Here is a 12,126-nt window from a genome sequence, read left to right as displayed (position 1 = left end):
CATTTTCATTAATCTATCTATGATATTTTCCTCAAAATTATTTAAGAAACACGTTACATAGCATATAGACATGATACACACATTCACAGAATAAAAATTGACGTAAATATGAGATTTGTTTACAAAGCAGCTGTGTAGGTAGTGTTGGAAGAATTACGTTTTCTCTAGTCAAACACTGGGGGATACCTGTAGAAAAATATTCCTGTCGTATGCCTTCACTCTATATATAGCAATTCACGACCCTTGTGAGTTTAGAGATTTTTTATTATGATGATGATGATGATAATATCATCATCATCACTCTAAAAATGGTGTGGTGCATGAGAATGGGAGTGTTGTTGTTTGTTTATTCTGTACTAACTTGTACAACTTGTATACAATGTAAGAGTATTTGTATTGTGAGGTAATTATTATTATAATAAAAAAATATTGAGGTAAAAGTTTTACAAATTCTTACAAACATATGTGAATGAACTAAAAGCAGACACATATTAATATGCATTTATTTCGCCTGACAAAGTGACCGCCCACTACCTGTTCAGTTTGTGTTCTTACATTGTCTGAACTCTATCTCGTTCTCTCTCTCCTTTACTCTTTCGTTAACTAGTTGGCTCTCACTGACGATGGCATCTATGCTTAGCTGTGATAAAAAGAGGAGTCGTAAGCCTCTTGCTTTAAGTGCCAAGTTAGAGGATGATAGTGTGCCATTCTGATTTTATTCAATAAACACCCTGCCACTTACCTCTCACACATTAATATTAATATTTTAAGGTAAGTAATAAGTGTACTCTGTGTGTATCTTACCTCTGGGAGGAGGGATAACATTACATTTTCACTGCTCAGCCATCAGAGAAAACATGTATGAATCTGCGTTTGGCCCAGCCACTCCCCCACTCCGCTTTTGTTTACAGTTTTCGGCATGAATTATTTATTACCTTTCCCTTCGTTTATGATGGCATCTAAAGGCAGTTGTTAGAAATGATTAAATTCAGTGAACAAGGTATATTGATGCTAATAATATGGCTATGGGCCACAGTGTAGGTAGCCGGTAGGTGTAGCCCAGGCGGGCTATACCTACCAGCTACCTACACTGACTTCCTACAAAAAAATACTACTCGCCTCTCTTCCTATGTGTATTTTAACTCTCTGTATGTGTATTTCAACTCTCTGGGATGTTTTAAATATTGTATAATAAGTATGAGACGGGGAGCCAGGGTTACCTACACCTGACTTCCTACAAATAAGTACTACTCACCTCTCTCCCTACATTAAGATTACAAAAATGTACTTTAAGATAAGTAATGAATGTACTGTGAATGTATTTTACTTTGTGTGTTTTTAATGCCTAGTTCTATTACTAACTTAATATAATTTAGTGTAAACTTGTCTGGCATTTATGTGCATTTATAAATGGAAAAAATGGCGTTCTGCCTTCCGGCGATGTCTGCTTTCCGGCGATAGCCTGGAACCTAACCCGCCGTATAAGTGGGGCCCTACTGAATTCTCAGATATTATTATTTGTCTTATCACTATATTCTCAGTTATCAGTATTTGCATTATTACTATATTCTCAGATATCAGTATTTGCACTATTACTATATTCTCAGATATCAGCATTTGCATTATCGCTGTATTCTCAGATATCAGCATTTGCATTATCACTATATTCTCAGATATCAGCACTTGCGTTATCACTATATTCTCGGGTATCAGCACTTGCATTATCACTATATTCTTAGATGTCAGCATTTGCATTATCACTATATTCTCAGCTATCAGCATTTGCATTATCACTATATTCTCAGATATCAGCATTTGCATTATTGCTATATTCTCAGATATCAGCATTTGCATTATCACTATATTCTCAGATATCAGCATTTGCATTATCACTATATTCTCAGATATCAGCATTTGCATTTTCACTATATTCTCAGATATCAGCATTTGCATTATCACTATATTCTCAGATATCAGCATTTGCATTATCTAAGAAATTAAGATTTCAAAATAGAATCTTCAGGTATGATTCCTTATTTTATGTATTACGATATAAGTTTTATTGTATGTCTAATTAGTTTGGAAGTATTTAGTTTTGAACTCTTGTATAGACTCTGCTTGTACTGTTTAGTTCAGTCCACTTCATTATTGTTCTTATGATAAAAAAAATGGATGGCTTTGTTGGGTATGTAGCTTCCACCCATGCCCTTTTTGTTCTACCAGGTTTGTTCTCCTAAAAAAAATTTTCTTTTTTTAAAATATGAAGTATTTTGAATGTCATGATCAGTGTTCTCTCTTCATTCCAACAGAGACAGGAGATCCAGCTCTCATTCTTTCCATACAACTCCGTATCCTAAGCTTTGAAATTTATCTGGAAGCTTTCCTCTGAACTCTCAAATGTTGACTAGGTGAATATTTCACACATGTGTATTTTCATGAATGGATTTCTCATATGAGATAATATGTCCTAAGCGAGTCTGTCAAGGTTCTTGAATGTTAGTCTTATACTTATAAGCATAGCATATGCTGCTGATGTTAATTTCTCTGTGGTTTCCAATGGTTGGAAAGCGGCACCTTGATGTTACTGAAAGGCTCTTAATCTAAGGAATATAGTTACCCTGTTCACTGTATTCCTTTCAAGTGGGGCAAACTTTACTGTAGCCAAGGGGCTCTTGATCTTTGGAACTGGACCTCTTCTCATCTTTCCTCAGCTCAAATCTAAAATACAGCATTTCCCACCTCTCTCCTTTTGACCTCGTTACTAGGGGATACTTTCCCTCTTACAAAATTAAGCTACTAGATAGAATGAAAAGAATCACTTTTGGCCCTGTTCTGTTATAGTTACCATAGGTTGTGCTGTAGTGATTGGGTCAATTTGCCTGATGGAAATTGGATCATCTTAGGGTACATATTAGGTGGCCCTGTGGTGCAGCATTGGGTGGCCATCTGGCAAGTTCTCTAATGCCAGAAGTATCCTACGAATCTAAAGGCATACAAATCCTGCGACTTTTTCTCATATGCATACCACCATGCAAGCCCAAAGCCCAGCACAGCAGGGTAGGATGTGCTAAAGAAGGAATATACAGAGGTCAGGCAGAAAGTGTGCAAGAGTAAGTGTTAGTGGAGAATGCTATAGGTGAAATAGCTGGCACAATAAGTTTATTTTTCTTAGAAGTCAGAGAGTCTTTGTCAAAACTGGGACTGCAGTATGACCCTTGTGGGTTTATCATTTAGTTTTGATTGTAATAATAATAAAACTGGGACTTTCAGCAAGGAAATCAGGTGCAGTAAATATGTTGGGGTACTGGAGACGTTTGAAGCAAATTCTGCATGCCCCCTGATACACAAGACAATCTCTCAGATTGGAGCCAGGTGTTTTTCTGTGAGCTAGATGTGTGGTCAATACATAGGTGGGAGAGTGCAGTCTCCCAAATATGATAGTGGTAGTAAGATGGCCAGAAACTCGAGCATGGTTTGGTAGAAAGCAATTTATTATGGACCAACTTGGACCACCACTGTTGCCAATGGTTTTGAAGTTGTCAAGAGATTACTGCAAAATATTCCAAGACAGGAATATCCCTGTACAAAACTGGAAGTGTGCTTGTTCATTACCTCAACCAAACCAAAACATAAATATATGGCTACTACAACTAACCCATCATTTTGGGAAGGACCTACTTCCACTGGGGAATCCTGCCTACCAGTGACTATGCCCTCGTCTGCTACACGTCCCTACTCACTGACGCCTATATAAGCGCCAGTCTCCTTGCCTCTGCTTCAGAATCTCTACGACCACGTTGCTCTAAACACCACCTCCAAGGCTGAGGGACTGATTACCTCATCTTTTGTATATATGTGTAGTTCTTCAGTTTTCTTATTATGTCCAAAGAATCTGTATTGATAAAGCCACTGGATGGCGAAACATCTACAATAAAGATAACCAGATGTTGCACAAGTGTCTTAACTTTCATAAATATACTAGTCGACTTTGACTCTGACAATGTTAACTTCATCAACATCCAAATCTCATACTTTTGATGCTCATCCTTCTGCATGAAGGAGAGGGATGAGTACATTACCCTTACACATCACCACACAACAGCACTATATGACCAATATAGACTTAGTATTTTTATCGTTTAATATAGTTATTGTATCACACATTGGCACTGTATGACCCCTCTGCATATATCACTTCCTGTGAGTATAATAATTTGTCCTTGCCAGTCTGACATATCTACTTAATCTGACAACCTCTCATTTCACATTTAATGTGGATTCCATGTGTTGAACTCTCGGTGATGGTTTCTTGATACTATTGAGGCGCTCTTGATCAAAGAAATTGGACATTCCCTCCCTTCTGCAGAGGATATTGCTCACTTGCCTCCTTATTCACAATGTGTCTTCCGTCAAGGTGGAACTGCTTTGAATCCAACTGGAAGTTTGGTACCCTCTCCTGTCCAAATAGGCCTCTTGCCAGATCCAGAGCCTCTCCTTACTGCAGTCCCTTCCCCTTCATTTCTTCACAACCCCAGCCCCAGTCTGTTCCTGTTTCAGGACCCTTCACTACTGAAGATTCTACTGTTTCTTTCTTGCCTGCCTGGGCTTCATTTCTTCGTCCTGTTCTCCTTTTCTCTGAAGAAGTGATTCAGTCCTTCTTACAGGGTATCTCTTTTATGCATGCATGTCCCTCGGTTCTTCCTTGCCTCATTGGGCTTCTTAGTTCACCCACCTAGACTCCTTCCCACTCATCTGTCTGTCATCTCTGGAATGTCTGTTCTATTTTTGGGAAGCTTTCAGATCTTCGCAAGTATCTAGCTGAGGTGGAGCCTGTAGTAGTGGGCCTCACCAAGACATGGTTGCATCCTTGCCATTCTGTTCAGCTGCCTAGTTTCGCTGTCTACCATCAAGATCGCCGTGAAGGGGGGTGGTGGTGGCCTAGCTCATCTTGTGTGTAACTGGCTCCAGAGCATGATCCTCTCTCCAGACCAATGAGAGAGGGGTACTAGAAACTAGCCGTGCATGTTACCTTGGGTTCCTAGTGGTGTACCTTCCTCCTGGTTTACAACCTGGGCAGTTCAGTAACACAGAGTGAGTTTACCTATTTCTTTGGGCAACTCAGTGGTCCAGCACTAGTTATAGGGAATTTCAATGCTAGACACTATTTCTGGGACCCATCTCTTTCTCTAGAATTGGTGAATCCTACAGGTAGGACCCTGTTCCAAACCCTACTATCATCTCACCTTTCCTTGCTCACACCACCAGGCTTGGAGACTAGGGTGGATCCATACACAGGGTGAGCTTCTACCCTGGAGACTAGGGTGAATCTTTTGCTAAGTCATTGTGTCTGGAGGCCCCTTTATGGGAAGTGATCATTTCCCAATCACTGTATCCACCAGTGGAGCCCCAGCAGTGCTGGCAACTGCAATTTGTCCACTGTGGAAAACCACTCATCCCTGTTCGGAGAGTTATAGTCACACGACTCTCTGATTATAGCCTGCCTCAGGACCTTGTGCTGGACAATGCTGTCAAATCCTTCAAGGGGCCATACTAGAGGCAGGCTCCCATTCATTCTGCCTTTCTGGAAGCTTATCCTGTTCATGCCTTGTGTCCCATGATGGACAGATGAGCATTTCCAGGTAGTGAAGATGCATCGACAGGCATGGGTATAGTGGTGGCGCCGACCTTCAGGGTCTCTGCAGTTAGCCTACTGAAGGGCAGGTACTTTGTGTCAGTGAACTCTTCTCCACACAGTGTGCATCACAGGCTTCTTTCTGTTCTCTCCTTTCACACCATGGCTAGTTTGGCATGGGGTTTCTTTCACTCTCTGTTAGGATCAAGAAAAGTAAGCTCTTCTCTTCTCCTGCTGGGGGATAGTGCAATGCCACTTTTGCCTCAGGATGAAGCAGAGTTGTTCACTGATTTCTTTAGGCCAGCATTTGCTCTTCCTCCTCCTCTACTCTCTAAGGTGATCAGATGGGGTCCCCAGCCTTCTACAGTGTCATAGGTTGACTGCTAGGTGCTGGCATCTCCCTTCAGTCCCCATGAACTGCAGCAGGCACTCTCCCAGCTTTGCTCACACTCTTCTTCTGGGGAGGATAACATCCTTATTCATTCTTGCTCCATCTATTCCCCTCTTGTACTGATGCCATTTGGCCTTAGGGCAAATTTCCCAAGGTGTGGAAGCACTTGCTACTTGTCCCAATTCTGAAACGGCAAAGATGCTACTCAACTAAGCAGGGAAGTAAGGCCCATTGCCTTACTTCCCTGCTTGGCTTGAGATGTTGTAATGACTGGTGGCTGCCTCTGTCATAGTGGATTAAGGAACATGACCTATTGCCTGAAAACTAGAGTGGCTTCCATGAGGACCACTCTACCCTTGACCCTTTGCTTCAATTTGTGCATTTAGCACACACTTCATTTGAAAGCTGGGAGATTCTTTTGTTGATTTTTATGGACCTGCATGGAACATTTGACTCTGCATCTCACATGGCATTTCTTTTTAAGCTAGCCCACATTGAGTTGGCAGGGGCTCCCCTCCATTGGATATGCAACTTTTGGCAAGGGAGGACCTTTTGGGTTACAGTTGGAAACATGATGTCCTCCCCCCATCCCATATACTGGGGGGTGCCCCAGGGATCTATTCTCAGTCCATTACTTTTTTTCTGTATTAATGTCAGATCTCCCTTCCATTCAGGTCATGCATACCTTGGTGTATTTAGATGACGTGGCCCTTATGTACAGTGCCACTTTCCTGCTGGCAGCACAGGAAAAACCCCAAAATGCCCTACAGTGCATAATGTCATCCACTCGTGGTTTGGAGGTCAGTGTTGCCAAGTCTCGCCTCTTGTGCTTTACTAGACGATGCCTCTCTTCTCTTCTGTTTCATTGGGTCAGGTGCCAATCCTATTGGTCTCCTCTCATTGATGGTTGGGTGTCACCTTGGATGCCCCACTTTTGACATGGAGGAAGCATATAATGGCCCTCTGCCTCTCCAATGCATGCCACGTAGCACTTAGTCACTGGATCTCTGGCACTAAGTGGGGGGCAGATCGAGACCTCTCTAGATTCTATACAGTGTATGGTTCACAGTAAGTTCACCTATGTGAGTGAGGTATGTATATGGCTCAGCCTCCAGGTACTGGACCTGTCCGCCAGCCCGCTCTGTCCGCGTCCCCATGCAGGCGTCGTGAGCAGTCTGGCTTTGTTGATGCTTGAGTGAACACTAACCTGTGCCCTCATTTGAACATTTCACCATTAATTCATTGTGTTTAGCTCTTGTGCAACTGTGAAATAAGCCACTGTGGGCCCAAAGAAACTTGCTAGTGGTACCCCTGTGGTAAAGAAAGTGAGAAGCACCATAGACGTGAAGAAGGAAATACAGTGGACCCTCGACCAACGATGGCATAGTCTAACATTAAATCCGACTAGCGATACATTTTAACGCAAAAATTTTTCCTCGACTAGCGCTAAAAAACTCGACCAACGTGATTCGTTCCGTTCGAGATGCGTCCACTTGTGGCCAGTGTTTACAAGCCAGCCAGCCACCTCGGTCCCATCCAAACATACAATCGGAACATTTCATATTATCATAGCATTTTTAGTGATTGCACCTGCAAAGTAAGTCACCATGGGCCCCAAGAAGGCTTGTAGTGCCGACCCTACAGCAAAAAGGATGAGAATTACTATGGATATGAAGAAAGAGATCATTGCTAAGGGGTTGGAGGTTAGTGGGGAGGATGTGGAAGAGTTGGTGGAGGACGACAATGATGAACTAACCACTGATGAGCTGCAAGGTCATCTTGAACAGCAAGAGGCCAGACTTGTAGAAACTGCTCCAGAGGAGGGGATAGAGAAATTGAGGAAGTTGCCTATTTCAAAGATTAAGGAAATGTGTGCAATGTGGCTTAAGTGCAAACCTTTTTTTGATGAAAATCACCCTTGCACCCTTGCACAGCTACTGCAAGCCGTGTTGGCAACCTGTACACTGACAATGTTATGGCCCATTTTAGGAAAGTCTTAAAGGAACAGGAGGTACGGAGCTCTATAGACAGATATGTTGTGTGACAGAGGTCCAGTGACTCTCAAGTTGGTCCTAGTGGCATTAAAAGAAGAAGGGAAGTAACCCCGGAAAAGGACTTGACACCTCAAGTCCTAATGGAAGGGGATTCCCCTTCTAAACACTAACACAATCCACACACTCCCCTCCTCCCATCCCATCAATCATCACCAGATCTTCAATAAAGGTAAGTGTCATGTAATTGTACATGTCTTCTTCAGTTTGTGTGTATTAAAATAAATATTTCATGTGGTAAAAATTTTTTTTTTTCAATACTTTGGGGTGTTAGGAACGGATTAATTTGATTTCCATTATTTCTTATGGGGAAAATTAACTCGACTTACGATAATTTCGACTAACGATGAGCTCTCAGGAATGGATTAATATCGTTGGTCGAGGGTCCACTGTAATACAAAAATATGAGTGGTGTGAGACTTGTTGAGCTTGCCAGGATGTACAGCAAAAACAAGTCAACCATCACTTCGATCCTGGTAAAGAAAGAGCAAATCGAGGAAGCTGATGTTGCAAAAGGTGTTAATATACTAACCAAAAATAGACCACAGACAGTCGATCAGGTTGAGAAGGTGTTGCTGGTGTGGATCAAGGATAAAGAGATGGCAGGTGATAGTGTTTCGGAGACGATTATTTGTGAAAAGGCAAGGATTAAGGGCGTGTGCATAGTGGAATGAGTTGCAAACTTTTGTTGAAAGTACAGTGGTCCCTCAATAATCGTCCGGCCTGAAAGTCTTCCGTTTCAGAAATAGTCCTGATTTTTCGTCTAAATATTGGCTCGCAAATGGTCCGTTAACTCGCTAATCGTCCTTCGTCCGGGACGGGTACCCACGCTCTGAGCCGCCTGGGCCTGCCTTCCCAGCCAGTGTGCCATTGTTTACCAGTGAGTGACGGTCCCCTCACATGCTCCTATGAAATATTTCATAATATTCCATTGATTTTAGTGCTTGTAAGTGCTAAATAAGCTACCATGGCTCCAAAGAAAGCTTCTAGTGCCAGCCCTTTGGTAAAGAATGTGAGAAACATAATTTATGAAAAAGTTTGTAGAAAAATACAAAGATGGTGGTAGTAGAGTGGAAGCAGTTGTGATAGTGGTTGATGAACATAAGAACATAAGGAGGATCACTGCAGCAGGCCTGTTGGCCCATGCTCAGCAGGTCCTTTACAATTCATCCCACTAACGAAACATTTTCCCAACCCAGTCCTCAATGCTACCCAAGAAATAAGCTCTGATAACTCTATCCACTCATTTGCAAGTCCCAAGTGAGTGGATAGAGTTATCAAAGCTTATTTCTTTGGTGGTAGAAGGTAGTAGTGATGGTGGTAACAGTTGCAATAGTGGTAGGTCATAGTGATGGTGGTAGAGGGTTTCTTCTCTAGTGATTCAGCGATTCAACCAACTCCTCCAATGTTGTTGGAGTTATATAGGGCTACAAAAACCACCGCCGCCTCAGCTGCTGCTTCACCACCATTATGGACGGCTTACACTCGGTGGCCTTTATATACCCAACAAGAACACAACACCTCTTGTGACATACGTAATGACTTATTTTATTAATTCTAGAGTATATTCCATGTTTCTATGTTATTAATATTGTTTATTATGTCATATTAGTTGAATTGTGATAGATAAATAAGCCATAGAGTTGATATTAGTGTCATATTCTCCAACAATAAATTTGCCATCCCTCCCTCACACAAACAAATAGCCAATAAGAACATAACAATGGAAGAACACTGCAGGTCTACTGGCCCATACAAGGCAGGTCCTTATCAAAATGACCTCTACCCAAAGCTACCCAAGAATTTACTCCCGTATCCAATGACACATATCTAACTCAGCTCCTCCAACTCATATATTTGTCCAGTCTCTTCTTAAAGCTACCCAAGGTCCTAGCCTCGATCACCCTACTGGTAAGTGTGATGTTAAATAAGAACTTAAGAAAGTAGGAACACTGGAACAGGCCTGCTGGCCCATACTAGGCTGGTCCTTCACAAATCCAACCCACTAACAGAACAAATGCTACCCAAGCAATAAACTCAGGTGCAAGTCCGACTCAAATCCAACCCCTTTCACTCGTGTATTTATCCAACCTAAATTTGAAACTACCCAATGTTTTAGCTTCGATCACCCTACTAGGCAGACCGTTCCACTCATCAACCACCCCTATTACCAATGTTCATTTATACATTTTATTAGTGCCCTAGAGTCCTTACAGAGGGGGATTCCCCTTCCAAATAACCTCCCCTCCCTCTCTTCCTCCCTGTCTTCCATTCATCAACAACAGCCTTCAATAAAGGTAACTGTCATGTTGAATGTTCATTCTTTTGTGCATGTAAATCTATCTTTTAGGTAAAAAAAAAATTGTTGTTGATACTTCTGGGTGTCTGGAACGAATTAATTGGATTTACATTATTTCTTATGGGGAAAATTTATTCGAAAATCATCCATTTCGATAATAGTCCCACTTCCAGGAACGGATTATGGACGATTATTGAGGGACCACTGTATCAGCCTGACCAAGCTGAAACAAGCCATCTCTGCAACAAGTTCAGTGTCACATGTCCCACTTCAGGGAAATGTTAAAGTGGTGCCAGATACAGAGGACTGTGGACAGTTATTTTGTGAGACAAGGGTCCAGTGACTCTCAAGCTGGTCCTAGTGGCATTAAAAGACAGAAGGGAAGTAACCCCAGAGAGGGCTTTGATACCTGAAGTCCTTATGGAGGGGGATTCCCCTTCCAAACACTAACTCCAACTCCCTCTCTCCTCCTCCCTATCTTCCAGATGCCATCACCAATCTTCAATAAAGGTAAGTAAAAATGTTATTTTGTATGTTCCTTTAAATTTATTACTGATTGTACTATGTATGTTTGTTGTGTGTATGTAAAACTATAATGTAATCTCTATAAAATGTATTTTTTTGTGAATATTTTTGGGTTTCTGGAACGGATTAATTGTATTTCCATTATTTCTTACGGGAAATATTGGTTCGACTTTCAAACATTTTGACTTTAGAACTAGCTCCTGGAACGGATTAAGTTCGAAACTCGAGGTTCCACTGTATATTGTTTGTTTTAGGATGTGTGTGAAAATTTGTTGTTGTTGGGGTTAAGAGCAAAGTGCCCATGATCATCCCACCCTTTCTTATACTGATATTTTTATTATTGAAACTGCAAAGGAAATGGTAATTTTATATTTCTTTATTGTAATTAATTTATTAATGTAATAAACAGTATTTGCAAAAGCATTCTGGTAATTAATTTCACAGCAGTGAGGGATACAACAGCCCTGGGGCTGTCACAACTCTGAACTCAACACTAACAACACATGCCGATAACCTTGAAAAGCTTTTCTCGATATTTTTTTCGTGTTTTCTTGGATAGCTTGCATTTATATTATGGTGGGTATTACTCTGGACACATTTATTTAATAAAAAATCATGTCTTAGCTGGTAAAATATGGTATATTTAACTGATATATGCAAGTGATAGCAGATGATAGCCTGTCACATTTTTGCACATGTATTATATAGAATTTCTGAGTACTTCAGTACATCCATCAACTTTAGTGCCAGTGCCTCAACCATACACCTCAGCAAACAATCTACAACCTTCCACCTCAGCCCAGTAGGGCCACAGTATCCCTCTCCACTCTGTAGCTCAATCACTAGCACACTCAGCTCACACACAGGCCTGGAGTTTGAATCTACTGTATGGCTGGAAAATGTTAGGGACGTATTTCCATAAGACACCTGCTGTCCCTGTTCACCCATCAGTATAAAATTGGTACCTGGCTGTTAGTCGACTGGTGTGGGTTACATCCTGGGACAAAACTGACCTAATTTGCCAGAAATGCTTTGATATTGTTTTAATGTCACCTTTGCACCATTTATAACATTTTTGGTATATTTTTAAATGTTTATACAGTAGTGTATTGTATATTGAAATAAACAGAATAGAGGAATTCAGCTCTTAATATACATTATTTAGGTAGAAATACTGGTTAGAGAGCCCTTTGTAAGTCTGAGGCATCGGTAAACGAGTACATTGCTA

General features: G+C 41.3%; 1 protein-coding gene across 2 annotated transcripts in view; it reads left to right on the top strand.

The window, feature by feature from the left end:
* LOC128690300 (polycomb protein EED) overlaps positions 1–12,126 on the top strand; it is a 107,054-nt gene that overhangs the window by 90,297 nt on the left and 4,631 nt on the right. The gene's annotated exons all lie outside the window — the stretch shown is intronic.

The sequence above is a fragment of the Cherax quadricarinatus genome, chromosome 32 (assembly GCF_038502225.1).
Source record: "Cherax quadricarinatus isolate ZL_2023a chromosome 32, ASM3850222v1, whole genome shotgun sequence".
Taxonomy (NCBI): domain Eukaryota; kingdom Metazoa; phylum Arthropoda; class Malacostraca; order Decapoda; family Parastacidae; genus Cherax; species Cherax quadricarinatus.
This window is presented reverse-complemented; position numbering and strand designations above follow the sequence as displayed.